Here is a 25,280-nt window from a genome sequence, read left to right as displayed (position 1 = left end):
TCAAGCCTAAATCTTAAACCGGTTCTACTGTTCTTCCTTTATACTCTCTACCCCAGTGACATAGCTTCAATCATCACCTTATTGCCAACAATTGCCTAGCTTATTCATCCAGCCCTGACCCTTCTCCAGAGCTTTAGTCCCACATACCCAGCCAAAACACTCAACAAGCAAGGCCTTCTGCCACCTCCAACAAAATATAGCCAAAATCAAACTCACATTTTTTCCCACAAACTAGCCCCCTTTCTAGCCTCCCCCGCTCGTCTATCATCATCATTCTCCCAGGCTCAAAACTTTGGTTCATTATTTTTTACTTCATTCTCCTCTTCTTCCATCATGAGCTATAAATCATGAAGCATTCAACAAATATTTATTGAGTGCCAAACATTTGAAGCAACTAGGCTATGCATTAGATAAATCGCTGGGTTGTTTCCATTTTTTTCCCATTTATAAACAATGTGAAAATCTTCAGTTCCCAATAATATAGTGGACCCCCAAAACCTTCCTGCTGTAAAATATCTAGAAATGCAGAATTTTATTTAAAAGTCAGACTTTTACATGCTTAGCTGAACTCTCATAAAAGTAAAAGAAACCACCAGACACCAAAAATGAAGAGGAACCTGAAAACAAGGGCACTGAGCATATGACCTAATATTAGAAGAGCCTTGGGATATCTGTGAGTCTCCTTTAACTAGAATCTTGAATTTTAATGGTCATGTGTGTAGAGAAGAGAAGGTCATGGCTCATACAAAACAAGGAGTTGGAAATAAGACCTCAGGATAAACCTGGCACCATTAAAAGTCTATGCTTTCATTTAAAGGGAACACAAGATAAAAAATCTGCATACAAGCACAGAATGACTGAAATAGTTTGTGAAAAAAAATTAAAATTCATATTAAAGTAGAAATAGATGGCAACTTCCTTAGCCTGATAAAGGATGTCTACCACAAACCAACAGTAAACACCACATTTAGTATAACAACATAAGAAGCATTCATTTTAAAGTTAGAAATAAGACATGGATGTCCTCTATGCTTCTGTTCAGAATTTTGCAGGAGGATCCCAGTAATGCAATAAGACAAGAAAATTAAAAAATTTAAAAGTTGGAAAAGCAGCAAAACTATTTATATTTGCATACTTTCTCCATCAAGAGAAGCTACAGACAGACTAATATAAGCATTCTGTAAAACTGATATGGAAAGGCAAAGTAACTAGAATAGTAAATAATCTTTAAAAAGAAGAACAATGTTGGAAGCCTCACATATAAGACACTATAAATCTACAGAAATCAAGACAGTATGGTATTACAGAAAGACACATAAATTAATGGAAAAAAATTGAGAGTGCAAAGAGAGTTCTATGCTGGGACAACTGAATATGTGCATGCAAAATGATACACTTGGACCTCTACCTCCTATCATACTGAAAAATTAATTCAAAATGGACCACAAAACTAAATATAAGAGTTCAAGTATAAAAGTCTTAGAAGAAAACAGGAGTAAACCTTCATGACCTTGGGTTGGGCAACATTTTTTTTAGATGTGACAGATATTGCACAAATGATAAAAGAAGAAAACAGACAAACTGAATTTCATCAATATTTTATTTTATTATTATTATATTTTTTAGCCACACTGCACAGCATGCGGAATCTTAGTTCCCTGACCAGGGATCGAACCTGTGCCCCCCTGCATTGGAAGCGTGGAGTCTTAACCACTGGAACACCAGGGAAGTCCTTCATCAAAATTTTAAAAATTTTGTTTTTCAGAGGATACCTTTGAAGAAGTGATGTCTCAACAGACTGGGAATATTTGCAAGCCATATCTCGAGTAAAGGACTTGCCTCCAGAATATATAAAGAATTCTTACAATTAAATAAGACAAATAACCCAGTTAAAAATGGATAAAGGGTTTGAATAGATACATGAAAGACCAAGAAGCCCTTGGAAAGATGTTCACCATGATTAGTCATTAGGGAAATGCAAATCAAAACTTCAATGAGATATCACTTCATAAGCACCAAAATGTCATCGATGAAAAGCCAGACAATAAGAAGAACTGGTGAGGATGTGGAGAGACTGGAATCCTCTTACACTGCTGGTGGGAATGTAAAATGGTACAGCCACTTTGGAAAACAGTTTGGAAATTCCTTAAAAAGTTAAACACAGAGTTACCACATGACCCAGTCATTCCTATCTTAGGTATATATCCAAGAGAAATGAAAATACATCGTACATATACCTGTACATGTATGTTCATAACAGCATTATTTAGAAGAGCCAAACCATGGAAACAACCCAACTGTCCATCAGCGGATGAATGGATAAACAAAGTGTGACATGTACATATAACAGAATACTATTCTCTGGTAAAAAGAATGAAGCTATGATACATACTACTACATGGGTGAACCTTGACAACATTCTGCTACGTGGAAAAAAAAACAGTAACAAAAGACTACATATTATATGATTACAATTATGAGAAATATCCCGAATACAGTAAGTCCCCTACATACAAATGAGTTCCGTTCCGTCAGCGCGTTCATAAGTCCAGTTTGTTCATAAGTCCAACAAAGTTAGCCTGGGTACCCAACTAGTGCTATTGGCTATATAGTACTGTACTGTAATAGGTTTATAATACTTTTCACACAAATAATACATTAAAAAAACACAAAAAAACATTTTTAATCTTACAGTACAGTACAGTAGTACAATAGCTAGCGCTTCTTAGCAGTACCAGCTACATCACCACTGCTTTTACACTTGCTTCTGGACATCTGGGCTTGAAATAAAGACACTGTACTACTGTACTCTATACAGTACTGTAAAGTACACAAAAGCACAACCACTTGTAGAGGATGTGCACACACGTGACAATGTATGTCAGACATGTGAACTAACTTACGTGAATGGACATGTGAACACATGTTCATATCTTTGAAAGTTCGCAACTTGAAGGTTCACGCGTAAGGGACTTACTGTAGGCAAATTCAGAGAGACAGAAGGTAGATCAGTAATTGCCTAGGACTGGGACAAGGGGGGCACCAATGAAGTTGATCTACTGCCAATGGGCAAAAGGCTTCTTTTGGGGGTAATGGAAATATTCCAAAATTATATTGTGGTGATGGTTGCTCAACCCTATAAATATAAAAACCACTGAAGTGTTCACTTAAAATATGTGTTTTAGGGTATATAAGTTACATCTCTTTAATAAAAAAAATACAAAATACTCCCATACATAGTCAATTGATCGTTGACAAAGGTGCAAAGGCAGAGATAGATAATAGTCATGCCGACAAATGATGTTGGAAAATTTGGACATCCATATGCCAAAAAGGGAATGTAAAGCCATACCTTGCACTCTATTCCAAAATTAACTCAAAATGAGTCATGCACCTAAATGTAAAACAAAGCCATAAAACTTATAGAAGAAAACATGGGAGAAAAGTTTCATGATCTGGGGTTGAGCAAAGAACCCTTAGTCATGATACCAAGAGGAAAATCCATAAAAGAAAAAATTGATAAACTGAACTCCATCAAAATTTGCAATTTTTCCTCTGTGTAAGACAATGATCAAAGATAACAAGAAAAGCTGCAGACTAGGAGAGAATATTTGCAAACCACACATCTGACAAAGGACTTGTATCCGGAACACCTAAAGAACTCTCAAAGCTCAACAATAAGAAAACAACCTAATCTTTTTTAATGGGCACAATATTTTTTTTTTTTTTTTTTTGCAGCACGCGGGCCTCTCACTGTTGTGGCCTCTCCCGTTGCGGAGCACAGGATCCGGACGCGCAGGCTCAGCGGCCATGGCTCACTGGCCCAGCCGCTCCGCGGCATGTGGGATCTTCCCGGACCGAGGCACGAACCCGTGTCTCCTGCATCGGCAGGCGGACTCTCAACCACTGCGCCACCAAGGAAGCCCTGGGCACAATATTTTAACAGACACTTTACCAAAGAAGATATACAAATGGCAAATAACTATACAAAAAAGATGTTTATCGCCACTGGTCATTAAGGAAACGCTAATTTAAAGCACAATGATATATTTCTACACACCTATTAGAATGGCCAAAGAACAAAACAAAGAAAAATAAAAACTAGGACAATACCAAGTGCTGACAAGGATGTGGAGCAACTGGAATTATTACATATCACTGATAGGACTGCAAAATGGTATAGTCACTTTAGTAAATAGTTTAACAGTTTCTTATAAAGTTAAACATATTTATTTTGAGTCCTAGATATTTATCCAAGAGAAATGAAAACAAATTCCCACAAAATATTGTATGTGAATATTTATGGCAGCTTTATTCATAATCACCAAAACCTGGAAACAACTCAAATGTCTTTCATCTGGTGAATGAATAAATTATAGTACATCTGCACAATGGAATCCTACTCGGCAATAAAAAGTAATGAACTACCAACACATGCAACAACATGGATAAATTATATTACTAAGTTAAAGAACTCAGATTCCAAAGGATAAATACAATGTGATTCCAGTTATATGATATTTTGTGAATGGCAAAACTAGAGAGACAAAACAGATAAGTGATTTCCAGAGGATGGACATGAAGAAAAGGGTTGAAGAAAGTGGCAATATGAGGGAATTTGGGGAGTGACAAAACTGTTCTATATCCTGGATGTAGTGGTGGTTCCACAAATGTATGCATTTGTCTCACTTCACAGAACTCTATACCAAAGAAAAGTGAATTTTGGAAATTCCCTGGTGGTCCAGTTGTTAAGGACTCCGCACTTCCACTGTCAGGGGCATGGGTTCAATCGCTGGTCAGGAAACTAAGATCCCACATGCCACACGGCAAAAAAAAAAAAAGTGAATTTTACACTACGTAAATTTTTAAATAGAATTCACCAAGATTGAAAGATAAGAGTTACAAAGATACGAAAAACAAAAATATTAATCGCATTCTTAAACATTAGCAAGCAAAAATTAGAAAATAAATTTTTGAAAGATATTATTTGCAATAGTAATAAAAACCTATAAGGTATCTAGACATAAGATATACATCATACCTTTCTGGAGGAAATTATAAAATTTCACTGACAGTGAATAATACTTTCATAGAACCTTAAATTCAATACAAGTCTGATCAAAATCCAAAAATGAGTTTTCATGAACCTTTATGAGCCGATTCTAAAATTCATATTACGGCCAAGAAAATTTTAAAGGAAAACAAGTGGGGAGACTCACCCTAACAAATACCATACGTATATTTAAAAGCTTTAGTAATTAAAACACTGTGATATTGGCGCAGTGGTACACCAAAGGACCAATTGCCCAAAATATGAAGCATAGAAACAAATCTACTCTATGGAAACTTGACGTATAAGAGAGGTACCATGACAAATAAATGGAATGCAGTGGAGTATTCAGTAAATGGTTCTGGGACAACTGGTGCACTATGTGGAAAACAACTTTTTTCCATAAGATTCCCACCTGACAACATTGATAAAAATTAATTCCCATTGGATTAAAATCTTCAGGGTTAAAAGAAAAATGAAAAACTTGGCAAGGAATATTCTGCAGAACATTTTTATGATCGTGGGGTAAGAAGGCTTTCTTAAACAAGACACAAAAGCACAAATCATAAAGGAAATGACTGTCAATGTAACTACATTAAAACTAAAAATTGGTACAATATAAATCAACATATACAAAGTGAAAAGACAAGTTACAGAGTGGTGAAATTATTTTGCAACTTGTATATCCAAGAAGCACTGGGCACTAAATCTGTACTTTCCAATGTGGCAGCCACTAACCACGTGTAACTACTGAGCATTTGAAATGTGGCTGATCAGAGTTAAGGTGTATGATAAGTGTGAAATACTCACCAGATTTCTAAGACATTATGCAAAAAATAATTTTAAATATCGAATTTACAATGTTTATATAGATTAAATGTTTTTAAATGATAATATTTTGGATGTACTGGGTTACTAAAATTAATGTCACCTGCTTCTTTTTACTTTCTTTAATGTGGCTTCCAGATAATTTTAAATTACACTATGGGGCCCACATTATATTTCTATTGACAACGTGGATCGAAAACAATGCAAATTGTATATAAACTCAAATGGCCAATAAAACACCTGAAAAGATATTCAGCTTCCCAATGATTAAGGAAACAGAAATGCAAACAATAACAGAATATGCATCAGATTGCCAAAGTTTAAAAATCTGACCTTAGTTTTTGCAAGGATGTGTCACAACCGGAAATCTGACACGCGGGCATGTGTATGGGGCGGAAAGGAGTAAGACTTAGTGCAACCACTTTGAAGAATGATTTGGTAAAATTTCATAAAGTTGAAGATGAGTATTCCCTACCATCCAGGAATATCTCCTATGTACACAGACGATAGAAACTCACACAAGGGTGCAAGGAGACATAAACAAACTAACTGTGCTCACTACAACATTGATTAGAATTGTGAAAAACTGGAAACCATGTCCCTCAACAAGAGAATATGGAAATACATTGTGGCACATTCAGACAATGGAATATTTATTATTCTTTAGGGACTAGAGCAGTGATTCTCAAAATATGGTCCCTGAAATGTGTCAGCAATGTAGATTCCTGGTCCCAACCCAAACTCACTGCAGCAGAAACTCTGGGAGGGGGAGGACAACAAGGTGTGGTTTAACAGGCCCCCAGGTGACCCTGGCGCATGCTGAAGTTGTCAACTACTCAACAACAGCTGCATATATTGCCTGGATGAATTTCAAAAACAGTGTTGTTGCAGAAGGATATGTATAGTATGATACCATTCCTCTCAAGTTTAAAAACTGGCAAATAGCAGTTCGTATTGTTCGTGGATGCATTGTGGTCATAAAAATATAAAAACGTGCATGGAGATGATTGACACCGAATTCATGGCGACACAGAGTAAGGAAAGGGGCAAATGGGATATGGGAGAGGAGGGGTTAAAACCAGAGATTTCAACCACATTTGTGATGTTTCGTTTATTTAAAGAATGTTTGAGATGCTGGGATAAACATCTCTGTGCACACGTCTTGACACCATTGTCTGATTCCTTAGAATAAAGTTGGGGAGGTGGAACTGAACTACTTGCAATTGTTCGTTACTGATAACTCTTCTCGAACACGTACCCAAGCAACACAGCATACATACTGACATCTCCAGCTTCTAAAAACATCGCTTTGTACACGTCTCCCTCTTTGGACAATTTTGGTGGTACTTCAAACTCCCCACCTGATATTCAAGTTCCTACAAAATAACGTTCCTGTCTACTGCCTCAACTATACAACACCAGCTACGCGTACCATCGTATAAAAAAAAATCTCTCCTTCGGTTAAAGTAGTCTATGCTCCCTAAACACACCCCACACATTTCTGCGTCCTTGCCTTTGCAATTACTCATAATCTCCTTGTTCCCTAACATCCAAGTACTGCTAGCATGATAAAATCTGGCCCATGTTCCAGGCACTGCCCCTGCCCCCGATCATTCTGGAATCAATTAGATCATAAATCACCCTCACTGATCATCTTTTCCTTTGAACTCTTCTAGCATAATGTGTCACTCACATGGTGCTCAGCCACACCATACTGTATCGTTTATTTTTATGTGCCTATGCCTGCTCAACCCAGCTAGACTGTATTATTATTTTTCTAGTTAAATTTTGTCTTGCTCCAGAAAGAATTTAAGGTGGTTCAACTAGATTGTAAACATCCTAAGGCCACAGTGTATGTTTCCCTAGTACCAAGCATAGTACCCTACAAATGACCTAAATTACAAGCTCAGTGAGAGTAAGAACCATGACTGTTTTGTTCGTAACTGTGTATCTAGTACCCAGTGAATTCTGTAGGACTTATAGGCACCCAATGACCATTTGTTGTTGAAGAAATGAATGGACATTATAACTGTATGATGATGATTGCTGCTTCTAGGTATAAAATACTATTTGAGACCTGGAGAATGAACAAGGAGGAAGACATACACAACAGAGGCTCCACAGCCCACACCATTAGCTCCCCAAAGATTGTCATTCCCAGTTGCACGCCATCCTCATAAACCCGCCGTGCACCTCTTGTTTCAAAGCAAGATCAATAGCTAACATTGACTGAGTGCTTGATTTGAACAGGTGTCGTGCTAAGTATGTTGCTCGCATGATTTAATCTTCATGACAGTTCTGTGGGGCAGGCACTAGGATTCTTATAAATTACAGATGAGGAAACTGAGAGGTTTTATAACCTGACCTACAAGCCACAGTTAATTACACTTGGAAGCAGGACATCGAAAGCTTACGCTCTTGGGGCTTCCCTGGTAGCGCAGTGGTTGGGAGTCCGCCGCCTGCCAATGCAGGGGACATGGGTTCGTGCCCCGGTCCGGGAAGATCCCACATGCCGCGGAGCGGCTGGGCCCGTGAGCCATGGCAGCTGAGCCTGTGTGTCCGGAGCCTGTGCTCCGCAAGGGGAGAGGCCACAACAGTGAGAGGCCCGCGTACCGCAAAAAAAAAAAAGAAAGCTTACGCTCTTAACTACATTCTGACCACATGGAAAAGATAATGATGGATTCAAACAGGTAAATTTAATTAAGGTCAGTATCTGGTTCTAAGTCATCAATCAAGTTAATGCATTCAATCACTTGTTTGCAAATTGCTTTGCATTTATAGAAAGAAAGCAAACATTGACTGTGTTTCTACTATGCCTCGGGTGCTTTCAAGCTCCTTATTTGATTTGTTTCCATCCCCAGCATCAGCTGTGAGAGGGAGGCGTCATAGTTATGCCCATTTTGCAGGCGAGAAAATTGAAAACCAGAGAGATGAAGTACCTTGCTCAAGGTCACACAGCTAGCAACGGGCAGAGCTTGGTTTTGACTCCAGGTCCAGATGTTTTACCCTGTAATATAGCCGCTCATCTCAGACGCACTTAGAGGTTATAAAGGCTCCCATATACCATATGACAGAAAGTCTCATAAGTTATTATTGCAGTGTATTATCTAATACCCCAGCAACCGAAACAAGGTGAGAGCAGCTCTATACCATTTAATATCTAGAGACTATAACATATGTTTAGACGTCTAGTCAATGTTTACTATAATTCAGTTAACTTTCAGTACCATAAAATATCAAGTTTCCCATAGACCCCAGCGTTGGCCAACTCACAAAGTAATTGTCCAGAACGTGTCATTAGCTGGCAGACCTCTTTAGACCAACTGAGAGAAAGGTGGCACCATGAAGACCATATTTCTATTAACTATATATTTTCTAGAGACAAAGTGGTGGTTATAGTCTGGGACAGCTTATAGATTTCTTGAAATATTGACTTTTAGTAAAATTCTTTGTGGCTCACTGACTTCTCTTAATATACCTATTAAGGTATCCGGAGAACTATAATTATAGCCACTATATCTTGTTTATGCAATATTCGACTACTAACATGACATGCCATTTATCTCAATAATTATCTCAATAATTATTCTATTAAATCTAAATGAGTGTCCTTAAATCAATCTATATGCTGAAAGTTTCCCCCGCATTGCACCCTCATGCTGGTGTCCAGCATCTGTTTATGGAAGTAGCTCCCCCGGAGACTGTAGCACGCAGGAAACCTGAGGGTAATGGAGAGGAGAACCAAGTCTTTGTGGATCTTTGACCTTGTTTATGCAAGACAATTGGCAGGATGCGTCACATACCAAAAATCACTAAATCTATTCAGGTACTCACTACCCACCCCACCCCCCAAACTCCCAAGAGATACTTAAACAGAACATACTTTGTCGTTGCCAGGACAGTAAAGGATTAAATAAAGGACCTGGTGCTGCTGGCCACTCATGGAAACAGAGGGAGAAAAATGGTTAGTCCTCCTCTTCTCCTCCTGATCAGCTGACTTGTTCCATCCTGTTTATTCTCATCTCTGTCTCTTTCTTACTCTCGCCCACGCCCAAGCTCTCACTGCCCAGTGCAACCCAGGCTTGTGGGAAGAAATGGGCTCGAAGATATTTTAGCTGCTCTAACTTTCTTATTCTGGACTAATGGTGCTTCAGTCCCAAATCTTCTATCTATGGGGAAAGGAAATTGTAGATGTAAACTGCACAAATCATTTTCTGTGGCATATCCACTTCAAGCATTCTGAACTCAAGGAATCCGAGACAGCACACTATCATGAACCTAAATGACGATGCATTTGCCCTCTGATTGCCATGTCATGATCCTCCATGACATGGAAGGGTGATGTGCCGGAATTCAGGTAGTTTACTGAGGGTGGTGAAGAAGCGAGGGCTCTCACACCATCACCCCCTCCCGTGCATTTCCCCTAGAAACATGACGGGGGAGAGAGAAGTTCAGATTAGCACACACAGTCACCAGTTTCCCTTGTTTCAGTTCCTAAAGTAATTCTTTAGCGTCCTAATGGGTGGGCTCTTCCTGCTGCCCAAGAATTAGCTAATTTGAAAGTTAGCGCTTGAGGGTAACCAGGAGATCCGTGGGGGTCTAAGCAACAGGGGGAGAGCCTTGGGGTAAAGGTACTGTCCTCTTTTAATAGGGTCACAACAGCTGGGGAAAGAGGAGGGAGGGCAGCTAGAATGTCTGAAGGAAGAAAGAAGCTGCTGCCAGTCAAACCCACACCAAGAGAACAGGTGTGGGCTATGGGTACACGTGCGCTATACGCACACAGGGCACCTCTTCCGCTATGTGCCTCACAGTCATTAAGAAACTGGAAAAGATATATTAAGTACCGGTAATAGTCATTTCTTTAATGCCAGCAGTAATGGCCAGACCATGAGACTGTACAGCTCTTTCAAGTATCATAAAAAGGGTATTAAATTTACAGCCAAGTACAAATTAGGAAAGACTAAGGAGCCTGGCTCAGAGTCCACCTTAGATGGAAGAATCTTTCACAGCACCCCCAAAATAGGTACCTTTAACCAACAGGTCACTCTCCTGAGTCTGTTTCTACATCTCTACAAAACTATCGTTGGACTAGGCCAGTGTTTCTCAAAGTGTGTTGCATGAAACACCTCTATCAAAATCACTCAGGTGGGAGCTTATTGAAATTAAGATCCATAGTCCCTTGCGAGACCTATAGAAGAAAAACTCTGAGGCTAAGGCCCTGAAATCTGCATTTTGAACCCATCTCTTCCCCTTCTGACCCCACATGGTTCTGATATATATTCAGTGAGTTGGAAAGACGCTACACTTCCTGTGATTATGTTCATATTGTTACCTTTTTCTAGACAGCACTCCCCCTCCAACTTTATCTGTAGATGTCTTGCCTGTGTTCCTGGCTCAGCTCAAATGCAGCCTCCTCTCTGAAACTCTCCTTTATCCACATCTCTGACAGATGCCAGCTGCCCTGTTGCTATGGGGCAGGATATGGGGAGGCACTGATGCTGGGATAGAGGTAGGTGTTGTGTGCATTGGTATGGAGCTCAGGGAAGAGCTCTCAGGTTTGCACTGATGTTTGGTGCCTGAGTTTCTTCATTTGAGTTTCAGTTGCTCTAAGAGCCTTAAACCATTTATACCAATAACTAGGACACCTACTATCTTAGTCCATTCGGGCTGCTATAACCAAATACTATAGACTGGGTGGCTTACCAACAACAGAAATTCATTTTTCACAGTTCTGGAAGCTGGAAGTCTGAGATCAGGGTACCAGCATGGTCAGGTGAGGGCCCTTTTCTAGGACTTCTTATTGTATCCTCACATAGTGGAAGGGGTGAGGGAGCTCTGTGGGGGTCTCTTTTATAAGGGCACTAATCCCATTCATGAGGGCTCCACCCCCATGGCCTAATCACCTCCCAAAGGCCCCATATCTTTTAATACCATCACCTTGGGGTTTAGAATTTCAACACATGAATTTTGGGGGAGACATAAACATTCACCGTATCACCTATATTGAGCCTCTGATTGGTTAGAACAGTGAATTACAACTCTTTAACAACTATAGCTGGGAAAGAATTTTAGCATCCACTTGAGGATGGAAAAACAGGAATCAAAAGGAGGTCAAAAGGCTGCCGAATAGACAAATGCACATGTGTAGTAAGAAACAGAGGAAATGCCCAATAAGGGGCCTTCTCTTGCCCAGTAGCAAATAATAGCTAACTCCCTAGTGGACCTTATGCAGTTGGAAGACAGGAGAGCAAGATGGAGGCTGGGGAGAAGTGTGAGGTTTGGGTTACACTCAAGTTTTAAAACTTCAGTAGGTAAAAGACACTACATCAGTGTTTCTCAAAGTATAGTTCAAACATCTGCATCAGAAACACATGAGGAGCTCATTAGAAATGCATCTCTCTACCAATCAGGATCTCTCGTGCCCAGGGGCCAGCCTTTGGGATCCCCGCCACCACCAGATCACCCCTTGAGTCTTGACGCTTCGCTCTTCTAGTTTCTCCTTATGTAAGTTTCTAGGGGCTTTGAGAGAACTATAAGAAGAACAAGCCATAAGAATTCTTGACCAGGAAATGCCTGAGGCCCACGGGAGAATTCACATCTCTCTAGTTGGTTAGAGAGACTCAGGTAAACCCAATCATCAGGGACCACCACATTTTCAGACCCTTTCCCGCTTAACTGTTAATATCTTCTCTCTCTCTCTCTCTCTCTCTCTCTCTCTCTCACACACACACACACACACACACACACACGCACAGAGAGAGAAATCGAAACAAACCTTGTCTCAGTCAAGGATATTCTGCCTCTGTTAATCCTGCAGGAACAGCACACTGCTATTGCTTATTTTTCCAGAGACCCTCGACTATTTTCTTAATAACCTCCCATGTACAATAAAATAGTCAAGCCCAGCCTCCTCTATGGGCTTTGCTAATTTATGCCAGTAGACTCACCATCTGCACCCGCAGGTTTGCATGCAAACTATCTCCCTAACTCTGGTTCATTATCAGTTATCAAGCCAAGTGTCTACTACTTCCAATGCCTCCCAGAGCCTGTTTACTGGAACTTCAACACTCTGAATCTGTATCTACATGCAGAGTGAGGCAGACGACATATGAAATTATCTGGGCGACGCAAATAGATCTACCTCACGGAGGCACATGGGTGGCTGCCTAATACGAAGCATATTTTTAGGTGTCCGCTGCAGCCTCGAGAGAAATGCTCTGCAGGAGGATAGCTCATTAGGATTCTTTCCAGTTAGAGATGTAATCCATTCTATGAGCTATTACCATGTAATCTGCAGGCAGTTCCATACCGTAAGGGGAATACCACTCCCAGCCATCATGACAGTCCCAAAAGCCAGAGTCAAGACCTTTGCCATCTCTCTTCATCCATCTATCCATTCAACAAATAACTATTCTACTATCCCCCAAGTCCTGTTCTAGTTGCTGTGATTCAGCAGTGAGCCAAACAGATTAAAGTGGCTGCCCTCCTGGGGCTTCTATTCTAGTGGGAGAAATTGACAATAAAGTCAAAGAAAGTAATGTCATGTTGCAATAAATGCTACGAAGAAAATAAAACACAGCAGCTAGGAGATGGGAAAACTATATTGGGTCATTGAGAAAGGCCTCTCTGAGCAGGTAATACTTTCACTGAAACCTGGGTGACCAGAAGGAGCCACCAACGGGCAGATCTGGAGACACAAGAGAGAGAGGGAACAGCAAATGCAAAGACCCTGAAGCAGGAAAGAGCTGGGTCTGGCTGAGGAATAACAAGGAGCCCAATATGGCTGTGAGGGAGAGAGTGGCTGGAGATAAGGTCAGTCAAGTAGGCAAAGCCGTATTGTGTAGGACTCTGTAGGTGTGGAGAAGAGTTATAGAGTGTATTCTAAGTACAACAGGAAGGCAAGGAGCCTGTGTGGACTGATGGAAACATGATACCTGAAGAAATATTTGCCTTCTTATTGGTAGCAAGAGTTACTGTGTTACAGTTACCATGGGCTGAGATGCTTTAGAAAACATCATCAAGTAGAAACCTCTCAACAAACCTGTAAAGTGTAACTGTTCCCAGATGAGGCAACAGAAACTTTGAGTTCACCCGAGGTCACATAGCTAATAAGTGGTGAAACCAGGAGTCAAACCTACCTCTGTCCGACACCAAAGTCAAAAGCTATTAATCACTATACAAAATAAGATATTTTGTTCACTGAAAGTCTACCCAAGTAGGAGTAGCCAGGTAAGTTACCATTTATGAAGACCTCACTACATGCCAGGAACTGAACCCAGTTCTTCCTCACTATTACCCTGTGAGATGGCTATTATGATATCATTATGTCATTTCGCAGATGCGGCCACTGTGGCTGAGACAGGCTAAGGACCCATGGTAACAGGTGACAAACTCAAACCCAGATCCACGTCACTCCAAAGCACATACCGATAGTATTTCCCCACGATGCCTGATGTCACTTCTTCTGTGCTTAGGATTATCTTAATTCAAATGTTACCCTACTTCAGAAATGTGTCGCTATCCTGCTCCTTTATGCCCAGGCAGCAAGAGCTCTGAAAGCGCAACAAATGTCCTATAATCGGAATTGAGATGGAATAGAAGGCAAGGTAACGCGTAAGCTAGCCCTCTCCTCTGGCTCCTTGCAGGCGGAGGACACTGCCCATCTGTATGAGGATGGGAAGCTGCAAGATTTTTTTGTATTGTCTGTGCCTGGGAGACAATGACTCTTCTGTCTCAGCTCTGAATAGGAAAGACACTATCAGGTTGGTCTGAAATTTCCGTTAACTGTACACGTATGCTAAGATGTCAGCATCCGATGGTGACGTGCCCTGAGCAACCTCTGGAATCCACCCCTCCCCAGATGCCCCGGGACTCCAGAAAACCCTCTCTATTAGGGAAGGGGAAGAGAAGGAACAGCTACCCTGAGGCTGTCGAATAAGCTGGAGGTCTAAAATGGCTATTATTTAAACATCGGAAAGCACTCGACAATGAAATATTATTCAACCGTAAAAAAGGAAGTTCTAATACCAGCTACAGCATGAGCGAACCTTGAAAACATCATGCTAAGTGAAATGTCAGACACAAAATGCCCCAGGTTACGTGATCCCACTTAAATGAACTGTCCAGAATAGGCAATGTCATAGAGACAGAAAGATTCGTGGTGGCCTAGGGCTGGAGCGGTTGAGGTGAATGGGGAGTGACTGCTAACGAGTTCGAGTTTCTTGGGGGATGGGAGGGGCATGATAGAAATACTCTGAAATTAGTGGTAATGGTGGCACAACATTGTGAATATACTAAAAACCATTGAATTTTCTACTTAAAAAGGTGAATTCTGTGGTTTGTGAATTATACCTCAATAGAGCTGTTATCAAAATTACACATGTGGGCAAATTCCCTGGCGGTCCCGTGGTTAGGACTCCATGCTTTCACTGCTGAGGGCCTGGGTTCGATCCCTGGCTGGGGAACTAAGATTCTGCAAGCCACGCGGTGCAGCCAAAAAAAATGATCCCATTTGGGGAGATAATACTAACTATATGTATTATGTATATGTATATATGTAAATGTATTCAACATCCATAAAAATCTCGGAACTGTCTAAACCAAAGCAATGATCGCTCGTAGGACCCAGGCCACGCACAAACTTCCTCCTGATGATTTCTTTTCCTCTCTGTGCTTCGCTTTTCCTTTAGTGTCCTAACGAATCTTCTTTCAGTGGCCCAAGAATGCAAGCAATGCAGAGATTCAACATACAAGGCACAACTCCTAGTATTAATGATGATCATCATCTCATTGGTGATAATAACTAAAACAGCAGCCAATAGTTTGAGCGCTCATTATGTGTCAGGCACTACATCAACCGCTTTATGTATATTACCTCATTTATTCTTCCCAACTACCCTGTGAGACAGCTAACGCCTAGCCAGCCCATTTGACAGATGAGGGAAATGAGACACTGAAAGGCTGAACGACTTACCCATGTCAGGAAATTGGTAAATGGTGGGTCCAGAAGGATGTCCAGTTATTCTGATACCTGATCTGTGTTTTTAGCCACTACACTGCATACTACTTCCCAGTAGCCGTGGGAAGAATAATCGGAGTGGTAGCAGCTAAAATCTATTGAGCATCTGCTATACACCAGGTGTTCTACCTACGAGGTACATGATATTATTCATCTATCATTTTATAGGTGAGGAAACGGAAACACAGAGAGGCTTGATAACCTACCCAGGGTGTAGGAGTGACCAACCACCCTAGAAAGTAGTAGAGAATGGAATCAAATCCAGGCAGTCACTCAGCTCTGCTACCTCCCTTTATGACATTCTGGTCTTAACCTCATCACATGGGCAGATTCAGCACCTGCCTGACCCCCGAGAGCCAACCCTGTAAAAGCAGCCACCGAGGGTGCCTGGCGGTCTCTCTCATCGCCCCCTGCACGCCCACGGCTGCTCTAGCACCACCCTAGTCCTTCTGGCCTGTGTGAAGGAGAGAGTGATTTTCCTCCCAGACATAAATCATGCAGCAGTAAGTACCTTGGCCAGACCTGAGTTGTACAAAGGCAGCTCTGGCTTTTTCTCTTTTCATGTATTTTGCACAACAGAGAGCCACTGGGGCAGGCAAATCCCCACTGCCTGGAAGCTGCAGCAGGAGTTTTGCAGGGCTCCTCGTCTAATTAAGAAAAGGGTTGAGTTTTCAGGGTCTGAAAAATCCCTTTGGCCTGAAATAGATCCATTTTATTAGTTGAAAAACTTCCTAAAATGAGGCATTAAATAAAAGCGCTGATTGAATTTATCACCCTAAGTAAGTAGAAAATAAGAGTGAATCTGATCATAGATTTTTAAAGGATACTACCCTTCACACACAAAAAATGTCTTTGATTTTTCCCCCTCATATACATTCAGATCTGTATAACCTACTCTAAAGCAAATACTTTCTTAATGTGAATGTTACAATATCTCGTCAGATGTAAATCTAAAATATGTTCTGACATTAGGATAGAGGCCGTGCCTAAGTCAGGATTCTAAGGACCATGAGGAAAAGGCCAAAGTCAACAAAAGCAAATCAAAATTCAGAGATCTAGAAGGTCAACACGGAGGGTACAGCTAGGTCTCTATAGCCTGGATTTTAGGAGGTCTGATGGGGGAAAATACCAGTAATCAGGTTGTCAACATGAGCCCGATACTGGGATAGAGTTTCATTGCCACAGATGTCTTTTACTTAATCATATACCCATACACACACACACACACGCTGACCGGCCAGGAAATGGTCTCAGTAGATGAGTGGAACTGGACTTGAAAGGGTCAGAAAAGTTGCAGCCGCTGGCAGTGGAAAAAGCAAGAAATCAATAGCTGTAGCTGGGTTCTGATCGATGTCAAAAAGTCCTTTATTAAGGCAGTGCTGTTTTCAATTATGAATATGCATGGACTGGGCTGGTAGGCGTGAATGGCGCTTTCAACAGGGACCCGATGTCATTCTGGAGTCCCTGAGCCAGACGTGCCACACAGGAACGCTGTTTTCAACAGCACCTGCTCTAGACTCTTCCCTCTTGTCACTACATACTTCAGATGGTGGTCTTCAAAAGGCCAGACTGCATTCAGCACGTCTTATACAATGTGGAATGCCTTCTTTCTAAAGCCCCCGATTGAAGGGAAAATGTTACTTTTGTGTCCCTTCAAAGAAATCTTGTATTATTTAAAGGAATGGACATAGAAAAGTTGACACCACACTGGTGGCCTTGGACAATCCTTTCAGGAGACCTGACCAGCCCAGTGGGGGTGACCTAAAACCCTGACAGTCACTCAGTTGGGAATGTTTCATTTTCGAAGGACGACTCTATCTGTATTGTGGTGTTGCTACACCACATTTTTGTAATATCCCCTGTAGGAAATGCGTTAGAAGCTCTCCTGACATGACGCTGGAGGGAGGGAGAATGGGGGGTGGGTGACTGTTTAATGGGAATACGGGGATGCGATTTCTTTTCGGGGTGATGAAAATGGTTTGGAACTGAACAGACACTGTAACACTGTAAATGTACTAAATACCATCAATGTATACACTTCAAAAAGGTTATGTTATGTTAATTTTACCTCAGTTTTTTTTTTTTTTTAAATATTGCATCAAATAAACCCTTACTTGATACCTGCTTTGTAACAGGTATGGTGCTCGATTCTTTTTTTTTTGTATAGTGATTCACCATTTTTTTTAATGTCTTTATTGGAGTGTAATTGCTTTACAATGTTGTGGTAGTTTCTACTGTATAACAAAGTGAATCAGCTATATGTATACATATATCCCCATATCCCCTCCCTCTTGTGTCTCCCTCCCACCCTCCCTATCCCACCCCTCTAGGTGGTCACAAAGAACCGAGCTGATCTCCCTGTTAGTGCTCGATTCTTGCTGTACAGATCGTCACAGTTAATGTTTGTTAAGTCCTTACAAGATTCCAGGAAGCATTCTAAGCACTGCACATGTGTTAACTAATTTCTTCATCACAGCAATCCTCTGAGGAAGGTACTATTGTTCCCATTTTACAGATGAGGAAACTGAGGTACAGGGAGGCCAAGGAATTGCCCGAGATAGCATAATTAGTAAGTGGTACAGCCAGGATTTAGACCCCATCAGTTCAGCTCGAGACTGTGCCTTTCAGAACTATGACACATGGCCTCAGATGCAGACACTGGCCTCAAGAATGTCACAGTCAATTGATGGTGAAGGCACCGAAGGAAGGGCCAAGATCAGGGAAGTAGCCAGGAAGGGCTGGCATGTGAGTTGAATCATAAATGAGTGATCGGAATTAAGCACATGAGTGTTTCAGAGAGGGGGGAGCTCCTGATGCGATAAGCACTTGGGTGGAACTAGAGTATGAAGCGGAAGCTGAGGGGTGGCAGGCTTCGGAGCTGAAAAGGGGGACAGCTCATGGAGGCTTTCTACTTTATCTTGTAGGCAGAGGAGAGCTATGGATGCGTTTTAATCAGGCGTGACACAGAGCTGTGTTTGACAAATATCATTCTGGTAGCTCCCTGGTGGCTGGAATGTAAAGAAACAAGGACTGCAGGTGGGGTTGGGGGAGACCTGTGAGGAAGCTGTTTGACTAATCTAGGAAATAATCAACCACGGGCCAAACTACAGAAATGGTCACTGGCATGGAGAAGAATGGATGGAATGAATAAATATTTGGGAATTCAAATCAGCAAGACTCATAATGTCAGTTAGAGTCTCAGAAACTCAGAGCTGCCAGAAAGATCAAAAGCAAACCATTTCCCTTGATAAGTGTCACTTTTCTATTGTTCTTTAAGAAGTGTTAAACATCATCATTTCTAAGCAGAATTCAGGAATAGCTAGTCTGTTCTTCATTTTGAAAAGCTATCCCATTGAAATTCTAAATGCAAACAGTCTTTATGAAGCAGCGTTCAAGAATACCAAATTTCTTTAGGGAAGAAACATCCAGATTCCGTGCATAAACAGAACTCATGCATTCCCCGAGACTTGAAAGGAGAACGGCTTGAAACGGATCTAAGAAATTCCCGATGCAGCATGTGGTTGGATTGCTTTGTCATCCTAACTGCATGTGGTTTCAAGATAGCAGGAATTAAAACACCATGCCAGGAGAGTTAGACTTCATTGGGAAATGATCTTGGCATCAGAAAGAAGATACTGAAAGTGGGGAAAAAAATTTTGATTTTATTTTTTTGGTTAGATTAACAAGTGGTGAATTGTTAATCAGTTGCCGAAAACAAACAAAAAAAATGTTTCCCATCTCAGATCCCTTTTCTTTGACGAGTCTCCATCCCTTTCACATTCAAATACCCCTTCGTCCTCCCAATGTGCTCGAGTATGTGGAGGCCGTGGAAAGAAGTTTATTATAATCTCCCAGTTTCAATGGCTCTACGGTGTCCCCAAGGAATTGAGACGTGTTCAAATGAAGCAACCAGAAAGTGATAGGAGGTTAAATCTGAGTAAGGGTCATCGCGAGTATTACTGGGAATAGGAGTATTGTCAAGTCAGCGAGAGGAGGGTCCTCGTGGAGCTGGAGGGATCTCTGTGAGGTTCACTGCAGAGATGCTATATAAACCACAAGTAGTGTGAGGAGACTGGGAAAATAAGAGAAGGAAGGGTGTACAGAGGAGAGGCAGCAGCAAGAATTCCGGAGGCAGAAGGCCAGCCAGCTGAATCGGAGAGCTGCAAGGATACAAAGGCACCTTTGGATGGGGAACGTGGGATTACAGGTGGCTTTAAACACTAAGTAAGGGGCTTCCCTGGTGGTTCAGTGGCTAAGACTCCGCACTCCCAATGCAGGGGGGCCGGAATCGATCCCTGGTCAGGGAACTAGATCCCACATGCCGCAACTAAGAGTTCGCATGCCGCAACTAAAGATCTCGCATGCCACAACTAAAAAAAGATCACACGTGCTGCAACTAAAGATCTGCAAGTGGCGACGAAGATGTCTCATGCAGCACCTAAGACCCGGCACAGCCAAACCAACAAACAAATAAATAAATATCGAAAACAAGAAACACTAGGTAAGCATCCCGGGTCGAGGTTTTCTGACGGGTGCAGGACCATCTCTCTCACACGCTTTCTACCTTGATGCGACACCTATCTAAAAAAACACTTTTCTGACAGTGGACTTACTTGTATGGAGGGGCAATCAAAACCAGAGAAGTTGCCAAATGATTCCCAAGCTCCCTCCACCCCACAAGACACACGTGGACTGTTCCGTGGTCTTAATTTTAGATTCAGCAGAAGTTGGTTGCTACCGGCAGTCCGTGGTTCCATGTGAATCTGAAAATGCTAGCTCAGTTTTGATCAATACCTCATTAACCCAGTGGTTTCCCTAGGCAAGGACGGGAGAAGCATGTTGTTTAAAGTCTAAGGAAGGTCAGACATCATGGTACAAATGAGAGGAGGGGGTGGGGAGCGGTCTGTCCGTACGTTCAGGCGCATTGTTCATATGTTGAGACACCATGCCCAGAGAAGATTCTAGCATCTGTCATTTGTCAGTGCTTCATTCTGGAATAGAACTGATGATCTAAGTCTCTGACCTCATTCAGGCTATAGAAACCTCTGTAGTCCCGAGGCAGGTTGGCTCTGACAGGGATGGCAGAAGGGCACAGCCAAGGACAGGTCACCTCTGATCTCGGAGGAGCGCTCACTCACCCTGCTCCCACCACTGCTCTGCTGTGCCTATGTAGCGCTACTGTACCTCTCCACCCATCAACTGTCTACACTTGGGACATATGTCCCATCCCACCTACTTGTCTGGGTTGCAGGGCTAGTCCAGCCTTATCCTTCTTACCAACCATCTTCCTGAAATCCAAGGTTGGCTTTACGATAGACCAGAGAGATCATCAGTGAGAACTCCAATGCCCCTCTATTAGAAGGCTACAGAGAAATCCTGTGCAAGAGTAAGATTCCCTGAGAAGAGAACCAAGGCGGGTTTTTCCTCCGCTACACCACAGCACGTGCTTTTTTCCCCAGCCCAGATCTGAAGGGGTAACCCGAGGCATTGGATTCCTACAGTTATCTAGCTAATCATGCTGTAGATTTGTGCCTATGATAAGTCAAAGCAAATCCTGTCTGCTAAAAACAGCTCCATTTAGTAAGAGTTTAATATTAGCCTATAAGAACCCATAATCCCAAGAAGTGGCCCGCCTCAAATTGGGGTGAAAAATAAACGTGCGAAAAGGCTTAAAAAGTAAATGTGAAGCCTTTGGTATTTCGATGCAAAAAGGGAGAGGATGCTGAGGCTTCTTCTCAGGGCAAGATGGGTCATTTAATGTGCATAGTAGGGTTCACTGTGAAGGGATGTGATCATCATAGCTGAACCGCAACGGCCCGACAAACTGGACCTGGGAAAGTAACTCCAGGGGAGAATGCGCTAGAGAAGGCTGAGGGACCCCTGAGTGAGACGGCATTTAAGAAATGAGATAGCATCCCTGGAGAAGCCTACTTATACCCCCTTCCAACTCTTAGCTTCTGGAGTTAAAGTTAAAATAGCAGTGAAAGCTCATTTGGGGAAGTATTGTGTTTGAGGGACTTTTAGGGAATCAGGGCTGCCTTAGAGCTCTATTTTACTGCAGCTTATGACATCACTATTTTAAAACCCTTCCCCTGTATTTACTCTCCTTTAAAATACATAGGGGTCTTCCCCTCCTCCGTCTCCCAAGTGATTTCATAAGAATTGTTTGCAATATCCAAAAGATGCAGCTATATCATCAGTGAAATTGCCGGAGCTCTTTGCTTTGCTGATTCAGCAGATGTGCTTAAGATCTATAAAAATATAATGATCTTCTGTAAATAGTCAGGCTGGCAGTTCCAAAAGAAATAAAAATGAAGGTATAATCATTAATCATTTTCATATGCAGTACTTGGCAGGGGTTGGAAATGAGCTGATAAATTACCACAGGCAAACTGCTATGCTGAGAAACTAAACTAAATACCTGTTATCCTGTTATATTTGAAAGAAATGTTTGCATTACCAGTGTCCCAGGGATCCTCCCTAATAAGAAGAGAATACCACATGAGGTAGCCCCCCAAGTGATGCACTGCTGGGACAACTGACAATTCTTTTTATGAGGAAAATAAGGAGACTTTTGGCTAAGAGTGTGAATTTCCTTGGTGTCTAACGCTACGTCCACCAAATCAAAAAGAGTTTGTCTACTTTAGCAGTTTTAACCGGCTCTATAAAAAGCATATCAAAATCTTGATTTTTAAAAATTGCTGGTAACTGTTGATGGATGATTTTTTTCTGTCCTTGGAACATGTGGCTCCAAAAGAGAGGATCAAACTAAACACGTAAGACCCCATTTTCACCAAGTGCTAATGATAAATTCTTCAGCATTTCCTCACGGTGAAAATCACCTCTAATCATCTTTCCTATTAAAGACGTATGAATGGAGAATTAAATTGCCAACGCCGATGGATGTGAACGCCTCAACAGAGGACTCAATTCCGCTTTCACATGTAAGTAGAAAAATGCCATCTTGTGTAGTTTTTTCGTGAGAGTGAGAGATTGGTTTTGTTTTCTATCCCCACCCAAGCCACACAGGCAGAGACCCATGAGACCTTAAGTCAGTCACCAGCAACTTTGATTCTAAAAGCACAGCTAACTGCACTTAGAAGTGTGTAGCACTGAGGCTGTGGTATCAGAGCTGTCACTGCCTGAAAACATACTCCAGGATGGCTTTCATCTTTTGGTTGTAAATCAGAGAAGGAGAGTATTTTAGTGTGCATGCGAATTACTCACCAAATTAAAAAAAAAAAATACACACTAGAGTTTTTGGCAATATCATTAAGAAAATGTCACCTAGCCAAATATCAGACTACGCTGTAGTAAGCAATGTTAATTTGGATCATAATGTGCTACATTAATTAAGCAAGAAGTATGGAAACAAGCACAATAAAGAACAACATCTGATTTAAGGTTTATGCACAATTTAAATTAGCTCCATTTTTTTTCAGATAAACAGTACTAAACCCATGAAAAGGAAATTTTAAAGAGGAGAAATGTGTAATCATTCCAGCTTTAAGAGAAGTTACCCCAACATTGATGATCCTATTAGCCTCTGACCCTGTAAGGTAGCCAGTGGATGTGGTTTGCATCCTAGCCTAGCAGTTGCACACACCTTGTCTTGCTCGAGGAGATAACGCACTGAGCTCTGAGCAGGGCCAGGAGTGGGATTCAGAGATTCTGCCACATCCTCAAGGAAAATGGTTTTCTTCACTTCATCAGGAAACAAGTTTCCACGAAATAAAGAAGGGAGGAAAATTAGGAGAATTCTCAGGAGAAAAAAAATTAATGTGAACATTGTATGTTTTTACTCTCTCCTAATCATTGCAAATGTCTTTTCATTGTCAAGATATCTATTGTCTCTGGATGACAAGATGAAAAAAATGGATGCCTCCTTGTTAGCAGTGCAGTATATAATTTTTAAAGCCTATATCCTGCCTAGATCACACAGAGGAACGAAGAATCCTATTCTTTACTTCACTGTTTCTTCCTTACAACATTTGAGTTAGGATTTTTGATTTAAAAACAGCATCAGCGGGCTTCCCTGGTGGCGCAGTGGTTGAGAGTCCGCCTGCCGATGCAGAGGACACGGGTTTGTGCCCCAGTCTGGGAAGATCCGACATGCCGCGGAGCGGCTGGGCCCGTGAGCCATGGCCGCTGAGCCTGCGCGCCCGGAGCCTGTGCTCCGCAACGGGAGAGGCCACAACAGTGAGAGGCCCGCGTACCGCAAAAAAAAAGAAAAAATTGTAAAAACAGTATCAGGGATTTGTGTACCAAACCTCATAGGGATTTGTTTGTTTGTTTGTTTTATTTGTTTGCTTTGTTTTTTACAGACCTTTCCAAACAGACGATCTGCATCTGCATCACCGGTAAACTTCTATAGTCAGGGCATTTGTGGCTGAATAACCATTGCCTGGGTACAAGTATATTCCAGGTAACATTAACCCTTTCATACAATTAAATCAGTCTTGTTGGTCTCCCTGACTGCTTTATCTAACAAGAGACATTAACTTGGACACTGAATGGGACCCTTTACTTCCACGTTGTTTGAGTACTGTATATCATTCCTCCTAAAATGAGTTCTTTTGTGAGAAACACTCTCTCCTCAACTGCCTGTATGTTCTACACAGTTTTCTTTCTTTAATGAAGTCTACAAAATCAGACATACCTGTTGAGGGAGCACAAAAACGTCTACATAGAAAAAAAATTAATTTAGACTCTCCCTTCATACCACATACCAAATTTAATTCAAAATGGATCAAAGATCTATATACGAGAGCCAAAACTATAAAATTCTTAGAAGAAAACATAGAAGTAAATATTCATGACCTTGGATTTCAGAACATTTCCTTAGATGTGACACCAATAACACAAGCAATGAAAAAGAAAATAGACAAATTTGATTTCTTTCATGTGCATCACATGACACCATCATGAAAAGACAGCCAAGAGAATAGGAGAAAATATTTGCAAATCACATACTTGATAAGTGACTTATATTAGAATATACAAAGAACAATTACAGCTCAATAATAAAAAGATTAATATCACAACTAAAATATTGGTAAACTATCTGAATAGAGATTTCTTCAAAGAAGACATAAAAATGGCCAATAAGGACATGAAAATGTGCTCTACGTCATTAGGACAATGTAAATCAAAACCACTCTGAGATAACAACTGACACCCACCAGAATGGCTAAACTCTAAAGTACAGACAACGGTAAGTGTTGGTGAGGATCTGGAGAAATTGGAAGCTGCATACATTGCTGATGGAAATGTAAAATGGTACAGCATCTGTAGAAAAGAATTTGGCACTCTCTCCAAAAATTAAACAGAGTTATCATCACGTGACCAAGAAATTCCACTCTTAGGTATATACCCAAGAGAAAT

The sequence above is a fragment of the Globicephala melas genome, chromosome X (genome assembly GCF_963455315.2).
Source record: "Globicephala melas chromosome X, mGloMel1.2, whole genome shotgun sequence".
Classification (NCBI taxonomy): Eukaryota; Metazoa; Chordata; class Mammalia; order Artiodactyla; family Delphinidae; genus Globicephala; species Globicephala melas.
The sequence above is the reverse complement of the archived record's forward strand: the minus strand, read 5'-3'. Positions refer to the sequence as shown.